This window comes from Moschus berezovskii, chromosome 11 (assembly GCF_049115385.1).
Source record: "Moschus berezovskii isolate FMDL1 chromosome 11, NW_MosBer_1.0, whole genome shotgun sequence".
Classification (NCBI taxonomy): domain Eukaryota; kingdom Metazoa; phylum Chordata; class Mammalia; order Artiodactyla; family Moschidae; genus Moschus; species Moschus berezovskii.
In genome coordinates this window covers 44,510,735-44,525,206 of record NC_142470.1, presented here as the reverse complement: position 1 = coordinate 44,525,206, position 14,472 = coordinate 44,510,735, and the positions used below count along the sequence as shown (strand labels likewise).

Sequence of the window (14,472 nt, the reverse complement as noted above, 5' to 3'; positions counted from 1 at the left end):
TTAGTTCAGTTCTACTACTCCTAACAGTGTGGCCTCAAACAAATGGCTTCACGTCATGAACCTCGACTTTACCATCTGTAAATTGGGCATCAAATTTATTTTCTTCCTGTGTGCCTGGGGGGCATGGAGGGTATTTTGAGGATCTAATGAGATACTGAATTTGAAAGTTGACAAATACCTGATATTCTTTACCTGCAAACAAACTATAGTTTTCAGTGTGGATAACGCATTCAGATTTTATTGCTTGGTGCTTTGACCCTTTTTTCTCTGGTTGCCTTTTGTAAGTGAAAGCTGTCTAAAGGCATTGATGCTTGTTCCAAACGACCCTCCCTATTCTCTGAGGAAGGGGTGGTCTCCCTCCCCCTTTCCTAATGGTCAGTCCTCCCTTGAGGCAATGGCCACAGCATCCCCTTTCATGTGCTCATACACTCGTCCCCACTGCGGCCAGCATTGCTGTTCCCTCTGCCTGTTTGCTATGTGCCAGGCATTGAACTTAACTCTTTACACTTATTATTAAAAGTTACCCCCATCACCCTCATTAAAAATAAGGAAACTGAGCTGTAAAGAGGTCAGGTAATTTACTGAGGGTCATGTGGCCAGGAAACCAAGGAGCTATTTGAACTAATTAACCACTCTCTTATACCATTATTTGTGGGAGGTGTCTGACCATTAGTCTTAAATTTTATCTTTGCCTTTCTTCCAGAAGAACAGGGGTGTCATAAGGCAATGGTGACTCTTCAGGTGAGTATAGATACAACCTTGAGTCTCATTAAGCAGTGGAAATACTCACAAGATTGTGAGCCTCCTGAGGGCAAGGACATACTCATTCATCATTGTGTGAATGGCACAGAGCAGGTGTTTGGTAAAGTTTGTTGATGAATGAAGCCTTGACACAGTTTACACGATAGCACAACATAATATTTATCCCGTGAGATGAATTTTATACCTATTAGAAGAAAGACAAAGGTGAGGCTCAATGCAAGTGATTTGCTGCAGAGAACACCAGCATGGAAGTCAGATGGATGGATTACAGCTTTGTTCACGATAGTTATTGTGTGACTGTGTGGTACTGAACTAGGTACTCATCCCCTGGAATCTCCACACTGCGTGTTTATGTGTTCAGTCACTCAGTTGTGTCCGACTCTTTGCGACCTTATAGCCCATCAGGCTCCTCTCTCCATGGGTTTTCAGTCCTCACATCGCACAGGTAAAGTGGAGGTGTTTACAGCACCATTTACGTAGTATTTTCTTGAAGTTAAATGAGATGATGCATAAAAGCATCAGGCACATAGTAAGTGCTCAGTAAATACTGGCTCTTGCTAGTGGAAATAGAACTGATGAATTCTGGTCATTTGGCTTCAGTTGAATGTTCTTTGCCCTAGATTTGAAGTAGTGACCAGTATGTTTATATTAAACAAACACATAGCAGAATATTAGAGAATTTATGAAAATACTTACCCAAAGAGTTGGCATTTGCATTGATGGAAACCAAAGTAGTAGGACCCTTGGGACTGAACAGGGGTGTGTATTTCTGACAAACTTGGGTCCTTGAAACTAATAAAGATGGTCCCCTCCGCTTATAACTACAGTGGCCAGCACACTGACCCTGGCTCATTGTCACCAGCTAATTTCAGTTGTTACCTGAGGCATCACTTGAGAATGGAATTCATCTACTCAACAATCATTTATTGGGCACCTATTGTACCAGCCACTGTGATAGGAGTCAGGATGTGATGGCAAGCCTGAGAGGCTGTGTCTGCAACTGCATGAAGTTGTGAATTAGTAGAAACACTGGAGAGGCTATTCTTAGCCCTAGAGAATCTTGACAACTGAAGAGCCACACCCCCGGTGGAACATAGGATCACTTGGGCAGACAGCAACCAGCATCTATTATTTTTAATCTTTTTTTAATTGGAGGAAAATTGCTTTACAATGTTGTGTTGGCTGCCATCAGTTCAGTTCAGTCGCTCAGTCGTGTCCAACTCTTTGCGACCCCGTGAATCACAGCACACCAGGCCTCCCTGTCCATCACCAACTCCCGGAGTTCACTCAAACTCATGTCCATAGAGTCGGTGATGCCATCCAGCCATCTCATCCTCTGTCGTCCCCTTCTCCTCCCTCCCCCAACCTTTCCCAGCATCAGAGTCTTTTCCAGTGAGTCAACTCGTCGCATGAGGTGGCCAAAGTATTGCAGTTTCAGCTTTAGCATCAGTCCTTCCAATGAACACCCAGGATCGATCTCCTTGCAGTCCAAGGGACTCTCAAGAGTCTTCTCCAACACCACAGTTCAAAAGCATCGATTCTTCGGCGATCAGCTTTCTTCACAGTCCAACTCTCACATCCATACATGACCACGGGAAAAACCATTGCCTTGACTAGATGGACCTTGGTTGGCAAAGTAATGTCTCTGCTTTTTACTATCAAGGTTGGTCATAACTTTCCTTCCAAGGAGCAAGCGTCTTTTAATTTCATGGCTGCAATCAGCATCTGCAGTGATTTTGGAGCCCAAAAAAACAAAGTCTGACACTGTTTCCACTGTTTTTCCATCTATTTCCCATGAAGTGATGGGACCAGATGCCATGATCTTTGTTTTCTGAATGTTGAACTTCAAGCCAACCTTTTCACTCTCCTCTTTTACTTTCATCAAGAGGCTTTTGAGTTCCTCTTCACTTTCTGCCATAAGGGTGGTGTCATCTGCATATCTGAGGTTATTGATATTTCTCCCGGCAATCTTGATTCCAGCTTGTGCTTCTTCCAGCCCAGCGTTCCTCATGATGTACTCTGCATATAAGTTAAATAAGCAGGGTGACAATATACAACCTTGACGTACTCCTTTTCTTATTTGGAACCAGTCTGTTGTTCCATGTCCAGTTCTGCCATACAACAACTCAAATCAGCCAAATTATACATATATCATCTCCCTCTTCCCTGGTGGCTCAGATGGTAAAGCATTTGCCTACAATAGGAGAACCGGGTTTGATCCCTGGGTCAGGAAGATCTCCTGGAGAAGGCAATGGCAACCCACTCCAGTATTCTTGCCTGGAAAATCCCATGGACGGAGGAGCCTGGTAGGCTATAGTCCATGGGGTCGCAAAGAGTCAGACACGACTGAGCGACTTCACTTTCACCTTCCTCCTGAGCCTCCCCCCATCCTATCCCTCTAGGTCATCACACAGCGCCAAGCTGAGTTCCCTGTTATATAGCAACTTCTCACCAGCAATCTATTTTACACATGGTACTGTACATAGCGGAGAAGGCAATGGCAAGCCACTCCAGTACTCATGCCTAGAAAATCCCATGGATGGAGCAGCCTGGTAGGCTGCAGTCCGTGGGATTGCTAAGGGTCGGACACGACTGAGCGACTTCACTTTCACTTTTCACTTTCACACACTGGAGAAGGAAATGGCAGTGCTACTCAGGGTCTGTTAGAGTCCATTTTCTCTTAGTGGTAAAGTTGTGAACAAGTCTCAAAGCCCATTTCTGCTTGGAGGAAATACAGGTAAGAAATGGTCATGGATACAAAACAGAGAGAAGTAGAGTCCAAGGATCCATGAAAACATCTCCTGATGGTAGATACCCTCTGCCTGCAGAGAGAATCCCATGCCTCATCCTGATGTAATCTGACCATCCTTTACAACGCTGTCCCCAGGGATGTGTGTTCTTGGCTGGATGGAACAAGGAAGGGAGTCCTTTTGGTCGTCCATGATGAGACTTACCTCCCTTCAGTGTCGATTCACAGAGATGGTAGCTTAGTAGACAGATTTAAATTATCCAAAATTAACTACTGGAAACATAAAACAACATTTACAAGAGACTAAACAATGTTTATGGTCTTGGCCTCTTAGCTACTGATACAGAAGTAACCAGAGTTAAAAACATCGGTTTAAATATCCTCTTACTAAGGGAAGTGTTTATTTCCAAAGAAACTGTGTTTTCATTTCCAGATCATATTTTATGAGTGTCCCAAACCCAGCACTGGAGCTGGCATAAAGGACATAGCTACAATTTGTGTTGTGCCTTTTCATTTGTATGAAAGGCAAATGTCTTACATAGGACCTGCCTTGTAGAATCAGCTTAGTAATCAAATGAGGTCATGTATGTAAAACAACACAGTGCCTGGCATGTTATAAGCTATAACTATTTGCGGTGGATATCTGGTGTTGGTCTGCCTGGCACCCATCTCTCCCTTGGGGAACAGTCCTCCCATTTCACATGGCCTTGCTAGGTATGGAACCCAGACTGGGCTGATCATGGTACCCTGTCCCTTATCTGCGGCAGACAAGAGTTAGGTCAATATGCAAAAATGTGCAGAAATGAAACCCGGGTGGACCAGAGAGACAGTCCTGGCACACTTGGGGCCAACTTTGGTCCCTAAATCCAGATTCCTATTTAATAGCTCCTTATGCAGTTCTGTCAGCTACTCTGAGTTGAGTCACAAAGGTGAGCCAAAAGTTCCTCTTTTGCTTAAGTGACTTGAGTTGGGTTTCTATAATGTCCTGTTGGGATCGTGAGGACGTGAGAACATGAAGCTGGAAGCCCGTACGACAGGAGGATGGGATGAGGCAGTGCCCTTTCAGGAGCCCACAGACTGAGAGGTGAGAATGTTCTTGGTCCATTCCCCAGGTCTTAGTCACTGACGTTTCAAGCGGCTGCAGAACATCTCCTTTCATCTTCCTCTCACCTGTCCTGGATGAGTTACATCATGTGGCTCACCCCCAAATGTCCCCATCCCTTCCAAGTCTCAGAGACAAAGTGGGCTGAGAAGTGGAACCGGGTCTTAGTGACAGGGACCCCTCACTTGTTTAGACAAGGAAGGATACCCAGTGGTCAGTCCAGAGGCTGGAAGGAAAGCAAGGTGGGCATAATGAGCAGTGAAGTTTAAACTGGAAAACAGGCCCTAATCCCAGGGCACTTTCTCCGTTTCATTCACCTTTGGATTCCCCGGGGTGAGTGCAGTGTCAGGTGCTTCACTGAGTTCTCTGTGAAGGTCTCAGTGAGTGGAAGGAATCTGAATAGGCAAGTTCACTCTGGTTGTAAGGCCATGTGGGACGAGGCCCTTACCGGGGGAGTTGAAAAGTCTTGAGACCTGCCTCCTGCCTTCAAGGAGCTCCACCAGAGAGAGGGAGGTGAGGAAATCGCTGTACTGGGGGAATTCAGTATATCACGGAGATATGATTCCACATCCACAAGGTGGAGCTCTCTCTTGAGAGGTTGGAAAGGCCGGGGAGTGGGGTTTCTGCTGGCCTCTGGTGGGGAGGGAGAGGGAATGGTGACCAGGATTCTGAGTGTGAAGAGTGAAGCAGAAGATCAGGCAGCTGTGGGTTAAGGGAAGCAGGAGCTTTAGACCTGCAAGGGGTCAGGAAGATATAGCTGAACAGTTAAATGAAAACTGTCCTGGTGGGCCTGGGGGTTTGTAGTAGTTAGGACGTGTGAGAGGGTGGTAGAGAGACTTCTGCTCACACATTCAAATCTGTTGATCGAGTAACATTTGACCTTGACTGACTGGTGGGATACTGGAGGACAGCTGTCTTTGGTGGCAATGCAGAGGTGTGGGCAGAGTGTTGTTCTTGACAGCAGCATCCAGGAGCTTGTGAGTAAAGGCGAATCCTCCACCCTACCCTAGACCTGCTAATTCAGAACCTTTAGGGGCGCGTCCCCGCTGGTTGTGTTTAACAGCCCTTCCAGATGATTCTGATGTCTGGCCTCATGCAGTCCACGTTCAGGGAATGTCTATGGGGGCCAGGCACGCAAGGTGGGCTGGCATCTGATTGTAGGATCCTGAAGGCCAGATTCGACACTTACGGTTTCCCTGGTAGTTCAGCCGATAAAGAATCCGCCTGCAATGCGGGAGACCCTGGTCCAGTTCCTAAGTTGGGAAGATTCCCCTGGAGGAGGGCATGGCAACCCACTCTAACATTTTCGCCTGGAGAATCCCTGTGAACAGAGGAGCCTGGTGGGCTACAGTCCATGGGGGTCACAAAGAGTCAGACATGCTATAAGCACGCACACAGCACAGACATAGGGCATTTTCCCTGGACCACTGAGAAAAGTTTTGCACATGAGTCATGTTTTCACTCGTTCACTCAGCTAATGTATATTGTGCACCTACTATGTGCCAGGCCCCACACTGGGCATGGGAGAAAATACACCAATGTGAGTTCAGGCCAGCGTTTTAAGTACAAGCTTATCTGGAGACAAGATTGCCATTGTCTTTTTTAAAAAAAAATCTGATTTACAAATGGAAAAAAACATCTATTAGGCTCTCCAGAAACAACTCTGCTGCTTGTCTGTGCCAACAGAAGTTATTCAGCTAAACATTTACTAAAGTTTCAAACACTAGGGATGGGAACTGATGAAGGGAAAACAAGGGGCACACACACACACATGTACACACACACACACAATGGAAAGGGGTGATGGGAGGGTCAAAGGAACAGACTTCCAGATGTAAAATAAATGAGTCCTGGAAATGTCTTGTACCATGCAGTGACCATAGTTAGTAATGCTGTGTTAGATACCTGAAAGTTGCCAAGAGAATAGATCTTAAAAGTTCTCATCACAAGAAAAAAAAAATCTGTAACCATGTGAGATGAAGGAAAGTACCGAGGCTCCTTGTGGTGACCACTTTACAGGGTGTACGGATATTGAATCACTATGCTGCACACCTAAAACGAATACGCTGTTATGTATCAATCATATCACGGTTTTAAAACAAATTTAAACAAAGGGATGGGAAGGAAGCATTTTTCTCCTGTCCATGCTGCCTGTCAGAGAGCTGCCTTTTACAGAGTTCTCAGATGGACCTGCAGCCTTGGACTTTGGAAGGTGACAGCCAATTAGCTCCAGGTGTTTCTATGTTTACCTAACAGTTTTGGAGGGTGGGAGGGGAGAGAAGGGGAGGAGAACGAAGGAGTCAAGTGTGGGAGGCTCGCTCCTGTTCTCAGACATCAGTCCTGCCCACTGCTCAAGGAAACTGGAGCTTGATTTCAAAGGCAAACAGGTCTTTTCATCTGAGTCCAATGAAACCACCAAGGTGCTCGTCTGGAAGGTCACATGTCCTCAGGACAACTTTCAAGCCTTTTTACTGTCTATGCAGGCACGCACGCTCAATCACTTTAGTGGTGTCCAACTTTTTGCGACCCTATGGATCGTAGCCCGCCAGGCTCCTCTGTTCATGGGATTCTCCAGGCAAGAATACTGGAGTGGGTGGCCATTCCCTTCTCCAGGGGATCTCTCTAACCAAGGGTTCGAACCTGGGTCTCCTGCACGGCAGGCAGATTCTTTAGCATCTGAGCCACCAGGGAAGCCTTTACTGTCTGGCCAAACTGGGGGTGAGGATGGGGAGGCTGGAGGACCTCCGGAGGTCCCTGTCTGCGGCCACGAGGCTCCTCCATGTTCCCATCTGGCAGGCTGAGCTTGGTGGGCCTGTCCCTCCCCTGGGGAGAAACCTACTAAGGCGAGTGGTGTTGCACCAAGTGGCAGAGGATAGGATTTAGAGGTGTCCCGGGGCCGTTCCAGTTTGAGTTTCTCTCTGGCCTGTAAGAAAAGAGACAGGTTTCTGATCTCCCCTAAACCCTTTGTCTCCTGAGTCTACACCCTCTGCTACCCCAACAAAGCAATTATCATCCACTCCTTCCTCTGAGCGGTCTTCAGCTGGCTCCAAACCAGAGGAAAGGACCAGGAGAGAGAAACTGAGAAATCTCTGTGTTCAGCATCACCAGTGCCACCAGCCCCGTGTCCAATTTCTGTGTCCTGTGTGTGATAATGCAACAGCAGCCTGACTGATGCATGACCCCGCTCCTCATTTGCTTCCTGGGGATTGTTTATTAGAGACCAGCATTTCAGAGAGCAAGGGCCAACTTGAACACAGCAATAGGCAGCTCACCGTCACGGTGGAGCGTATTTTTAACTAATTACATTACAGAGGGGTGGGTGGCAGGGAGAAGCAGGTGGGGCGTTATAATTGGATGAATTAAAAAAAAAAAAGATAGTTTTTTAAAAAATCTCAGGCTTAATTTAGTAAATTTCAATTACAAGGGGAGTTACTAAACTGCAGATTATTTGCAGTATACCCTTAATCACCACTTCATTTGTACCGGGGATCACCAATAGAGATTCTTGGGAATGCGTCAGCAGAATACGTGATGGGTCCTAATGAGGTCTTTGTTCTTCCTGAGTCTCTCTTCTGAAGCTCTTTCCTCCCTCTGTGGAGAGGCACAGGGTTTTCCAAACGGGGTGGAGACGCCTTAAATTAGAAATGGAGCGTGTGAAGAAATCAAGAGTTTTTCAAGCTAGCTTCACCACGGGGAGAGAGGACGCCATACTCCTCCTCCAGCTCTCTTAACGGCTCCTCACTGGGGTTTTTTAATTCCCTTCGCGTGCATTAGCTCTGCTGGGCCGCTATGGACGCGTCTGCTCCCGTGCCGGCCACAGACGTCCGCTTTATTAGCTGGCAACAGAGAAACTGGCCTTTCTGGACCTTCCCCTCGCCAATATGCTGCCATAGACCTTCCTGCTTCTGTTTTCTCTGCTTCCTCTGAAGAAAGTGCGTCCAGTGGTCCCTGGCCACTGGGTCTTCATTGGAAAAGCTGTTTTCCAAGATCATTTATCTCTAAAAAAGTGATGAACCCACAGGGACTTTGAGACTTTGTGTGTGTGTGTGTGTGTTAAGATCCATTTTGTAAGAGAAGGTCCCGTTTTTGGGGTGGGGTGAGAGGAGTAAGCAAAGGGTAAAGTGAATAAAAATCTCTTATCTAAATCCTAATACCTGCAGTTCTTTGCTTCATATGTCACCTCCTACTCTGCAGGGCTTTATAAAGCACTTGTTTATTATCCTATAGGTTTAAGAAAAAAAATTGCCCTCATCCTGAAAATGAGGAAACTGAGGCTCAGAGAGGTTAAGTGACTTGCCCAAAGTCACTCAGCTTAGGGGGTGACATACTGAGGATTTCAGTCCATGTCTCTGAATCCTGTGCTCCTTCCAATACCCCAAACCACTTCTCACGGGCTGCCAGCAGCCCGCACATTTACCCCATTTGAGGAGGTCGGCATCTGTACCTTATTGCAGCGTGTTATCCATTTAAACTTCACTTCTGAATCTGTGTATTTCAGCAACAGTTTTGTTTCAGAGGACTCCAGAGACTGGCCTTACTTAACCTTTCTCTGGAGGTATGTCTCTTTGGTGGGGAGCAGAGAAGAGGGTGGAGGGGGAGCGGAAGGGAGCAGCCAGCAGCGAATTTTCCCAGTTTTCCACCGGAGGAAGCCAAGTCCCAGGGAATCAGACAAATCCACGATTCTCCTGGCATTCTGAACGTTTGCCAGGTCCCTGCTCTTTGCTCTCACTATTCCTCTGGGCTGGTTCCAAGTGTGGAGGAGTATAGTCTGCTGAAGTGTTTGTGTTGGGGGTTGTGTGTGTTGGGGGAGGTGGTGCGGGGAGACTGATGCTGGCAGGAAGGAGGGTGTTTACACCAAGATTCCAGCCAAGCCTTGGGGTCACAGGGGCTGGTCTAAAGTAGGAAGCTGGAGGGGCATTTATGTCCTCCGGAACCTCCTGTATTCTGTAGCTTCCTCTGCTCTAGCTGGCTACTCCCTCATGGTGCAGATAGAGAGAGAGAGAGAGTGTGTGTGTGTGTTAAGTCGCTTCAGTTATGTCAGATAGAATACTTTGGTGAAATGTTTTTAAGCTAAATACCTGGGTTCAAATCCCACCTTAACTTGTTAGCTTGACAGATCTGGGTAAGTCACTTAACTTCCCCAAGCATCAGTTTTCTCATATATTGAATGAGAATATTAACATCCACTCTCTGGGCTGTTCTGAGGTTTAAATGAATGATGTAAAGCAAAGAGCAAAAGGTGGCTTTGATTAGTAGAGGGTTGGAGGCAGCCAGGAAGTGGGAGGATAATAAAAGGAGACTGCTGGTCCCACAAAGAGATTAGCAAGAGGGCAAGAGTGGGTTCAGTGATGAGACAGCTTGCAAGGACTTTTGCAAATAAGGCCATATGCTGGCTCTGGGGGAACACTGAGAAACTAGTTTGAAAAGCACAAAAGTCATAAAATAGCACTGGTATTATCGGTTTTTTTCCCTTAGTGTGAGCAAAAATATTCAAGCTGACAAAGCCAAGCCAATCTTCTGGGAACAAGACTCTAAATTTACTTGTGAATCACCTCAGCTTCCTTCCAAGAGAAAGACACCCCCGTCCCTTCACCCAACACCCCCATCTATGACGCATTAAGATCAAAACGTCTCAGTTTCTCCCACCAAAATCATAGTCCCTCGTCGTGGGCTTGAGGACAGCTCTGAGGCCTGGTACTGTTTCCTTGTTTCAGTCCCTCTGGCGGTTGGAGTCAGTTTCCAGAACACCCTATCAAGGGAGCAGGATGCGCGCCAAGCCCCGCAGTGGACACTAGGTGGCGCCGGACCCCACATTATTCACCGCTTCTCTTCCTGGAAAATTGTGGCTGCAGTGACGTCCTCTTCTCCGAGAAGGGGGCTATTTCAGTGTATGCCACAAGCATAAAGGGCCACTAGAAGACTGCCTCCAGCTTTTCTGCTAACTGGGACAACTGTCCGGGTGTGGCTGCGGAAGGCCGTTCCCAGACCTAAGGCTGGAGACCCAGCAGTCAGTTGCCGAGCTATATATAACTTGTTAGGAACAAGTAGCTCTTTTCAATTTCTGCTCTGCCCAAAGGGGCAGGAAGGAAAAGAACTTTCTCCCTTAGGAAGAGGTGGAGGGGGGCGGGGAAAGCTCCTCCTTGAACTGCCTGGCATCTGCCCTGCCCGGAAGGAAGGGAGCCGAGGACTTCCGACTCTGACAGCAGCTCACCAGGCTCCCCCGTCCTTGGGATTCTCCAGGCAAGAACACTGGAGTGGGTTGCCATTTCCTTCTCCAATGCATGAAAGTGAAAAGTGAAAGTGAAGTCGCTCAGTCGTGTCCGACTCTTAGCGACCCCATGGACCGCAGCCTACCAGGCTCCTCCGTCCATGGGATTTTCCAGGCAAGAGTACTGGAGTGGCTTGCCATTGCCTTCTCCGAGGTTGCCATTAAGTACCCGCTTAATTTCATTGCACTGAGAGTACACCCTCACGTGGATCGGTGGCATATTGGGATCCCGAGGGCTATGATCACAAAGTTCTTATGGACAGCAGCAGTAAGTGGCAGTTATAAAGTCATGTCCAGGCTGTAGACGTCCTGCTTGTGTCAAAGTGGAATTAAAGGTGCAGAGTGCCTGAGTGGTATATTGTGCCTGCAGGATACCTGTGCTGTGGCCTAGGAAGTCAGAGGAAGTCACCCGGGGCAGGTGAACTTTCTACTCTTAAATTTTATATTCTCCTGCCCTCCTCCCTACAAGGTTCTGTTCCTTAGGTCCTTGGTGGTGTGGGCACAGTTCCAGGCCCATCACCCCCACTTCTGGTCCGTCCTGGCAACTCTACTCTGGACTTTCTCCTTCCTCCCCACCCCCACCCACCACCACTGACACATTTAGGCCTCATCGCACCTGGTCTGAAGGGCTTTTAAAAATAAAGTGATTTCTATAGGAAATAAATGCACATGGAAATGAGTGTGCATGCATAAATCTGACAAAAGCACTTATAGTAAAAGTAAGCCTCCCTTTCATTCTAGGTCCCCAGCCTCCCAGGTCCTCCCCACAAAGCAGTCCACACCTTTTTCTCCCTACCAGCCCATGCCTTGTCCAACTACCCTTTTCTGCTTTCTAGAATCTCGTTCTTTAAAGCACAAATTGATCCTGTTTGCTCTTGGCTTTGAATGGGTGAAAATGCTAACTCCTTGGCCCAGCCATCAGTCCCTGTAGACTTCTCCAAACTTCTCTGCACCCCGCATACTGCCCCCAGCCCCACACAAGCTGTGCTCCTGCCAAGCCCATGTATTTGCAGTGGCCTAAATCCACGTTCTTCTCTGTCAGAGTGTATATTTTAAAATAATTTTTAATTTACTTTTTTGAATAGATAACATAAATGCATACATACATAATAATCTACACTCCTAACCACTATTTATTAATTTCTTGTATTTCCTTCCAGATCATTTTTATGTGTAGCCTTCTCCATTTTTTACTCAAATGATAACATGTAAGTCACACTTTCTACATCTGCGTTTTAAACATTTAGTCATAATATCCCGGAAACTTCTCCGCAGCAATTCATAAAGAGCTTTCTCATTGTTTTCCTGGCTCTGTGGTATCCAATTGCTTGGATACACTCTAATCTGGCAAACTTTCTTGTGAAGGACCAGATAGTCAATATCTGAGGTTTTGTGGGCCATCCGGTCTCCGTGAAACCACTCCCTTCTCTGCTGCTGCTGCTGCTGCTAAGTCGCTTCAGTCGTGTCCGACTCTGTGCCACCCCACAGACGGCAGCCCACCAGGCTCCCCCGTCCCTGGGACTCTCCAGGCAAGAACACTGGAGTGGGTTGCCATTTCCTTCTCCAATGTGTGAAGGTGAAAAGGGAAAGTGAAGTCGCTCAGTCGTGTCCATGCTGTGGTGCAAATGGAGCCCTGGGTGTTGTGTAGACAAAGGGGCCTGGCTGTGTTCCATATACTTCTACTTATGGACACTGATGTTAGAATTTTATACGATGTTCACATGTCATGAAATTGAATTCTTCTTTTTTTAAAATTTTTATTTAATAAATGATACAAAGCACAATGCCAAAATCTTCTTTTGATTTTTTTCAACCATTAAAAATTTTTTAATGATTCTTAGCTTCAAGCCCTACAATAGCTGGCAGAGGGCCAGTTTAATGAGAGTTCGCTGACCCCTAACCTAGTCAACCAGTTCTCAATTAATGAGCATTTAAATCATTTCTTTTTCCTGCAATTTATAATCATGTACACATGTCACTTTATATGCATCAAATAGATTTCTCTGTAGGGTCAGCTCTAAGAAGGAGGGTTGCTGGGTCAGAAGTGAAGTCGCTCAGTCGTGTCCGACTCTTTGCGACCCCATGGACTGTAACCTACCAGGCTCCTCCATCCGTGAGATTCTCCAGGCAAGAGTACTGGAGTAGATTGCCATTTCCTTCTCCAGGGGAGAAGAAGGAGGGTTGCTGGGTCAGAAGGTGTATGCATTTATTTTGATGTGTGTGTGTGTGTATGTTAAGTCACTTCAGTCGTGTCCAACTCTGTGCGACCCTTTGGACTGTAGCCCACCAGGCTTCTCTGTTGATGGGATTCTCCAGACAAGAATACTGAAATGGGTTGCCATGCCCTCCTCCAGGGGATCTTCCCAACCAGGGATCAAACCTGCGTCTCTTGTCTCTCCTGCATTGGCAGGTGGGTTCTTTACCACTAGTGACACTTGGAAAGCGCAGGTCTATTGTGATAGATTGTTAAACTGCCCTTTGGGGCTGTCCTAGTGGACATGCTCACCAGCGATGGATGGAAATGTCTGAGTCCTCACAGATAACCGTGTATTTTCAAACTTGTGTTTTTGCCAAGTTAATAGGTTAAAAAACACAAGAGGCATCTCAGCACATAGCCATTTGGATTTCTTTTTGTTTCTGTGAGTTGTCTTTTCATTACCTTTGCTTGTATTTTTGTGAATCTTTTCTTTAGAGATTTGTTTATATTTTCATAATTTAAGGAGATTAGACCTCTCTCTGCCAAGTTGCATATATTCTTTGCAGGTTTTCATTTGTTTGTTACTTTGCTTATACAAGTTTGCTTGTTTGGCATGCACAAGCTCTAAATTTTTTAAAAAACTTTTATTAGGTGAATTTATCAACTTGTTACTTTAGTAGCTAATGATTTTTTAGTCATAATTAGGAATAATTTCCCCACTCTGAGATTATAAACGAATTCTCCCATGTTTTCTCTGGGTACTTGTGTGGTTTTATTATCAAAATTTAAACATTGAATCCATTTGAAATTTATTCTGGTATATAGTATGATGGGGCTTCCCAGGTGGCTCAGGGGTAAAGCATCCACTTAACAATGAAGGCGATGTGGGTTCGATCTCTCGGTTGGAAAGATCCCTTGGAGAAAGAAATGGCAACTCACTCTAGTCTTCTTGCCTGGAGAATCCCCATGGACAGAGGAGCCTGGTGGACCACAGTCCGTGAAGTTGCAAAGAATCAGACACAACTGGGCGAATAAGAACAAACGCACCCATGGCTTCCACTTAATCTTTTTCTAGATGGCTACCCAGGAATCTCAACACCATTTATTGAATGAGTCACTGGATTTGGACTGCCACCTTTATCATATGCTAAACGTATTTATATTCTTCCAAACATATATATATATATAGAGAGAGAGAGAGTCTATCTAGTCCAGGATTTCTCAACCTCAACACTATTGACATCTTGGGCCAGATGCCATTCTTTGTTGTGGAGGGCTGTCCTGTGCAATGTAAGATATTGAACAGCATCCCTGGCCTTTACCCATTAGATGTCAGTAGCAGAAACACACGTGCATACACATGCGTGTGCGCACACACACACACATACTTGTAA

The 14,472-nt window shown here is 46.2% G+C and overlaps 1 protein-coding gene across 10 annotated transcripts in view; it reads right to left on the bottom strand.

Annotated features, from left to right (window-relative positions):
- Nucleotides 1–14,472, bottom strand: part of LOC129536035 (uncharacterized) — a 156,429-nt gene that overhangs the window by 38,617 nt on the left and 103,340 nt on the right. For 2 of the 10 annotated variants that reach the window (XR_016038570.1, XR_016038573.1), the window contains exon 3: nt 5,803–5,934. The exons of 4 other annotated variants lie outside the window; for them this stretch is intronic. The gene's annotated coding sequence lies outside the window, so the exon portion shown is untranslated. Of the gene's footprint in view, nt 1–5,802; nt 5,935–6,603; nt 6,666–7,452; nt 8,246–14,472 lie in introns of all 10 variants that reach the window. 4 more of the 10 variants (XM_088841303.1, XR_016038571.1, XM_088841304.1 and 1 more) reach the window with 4 other exon arrangements.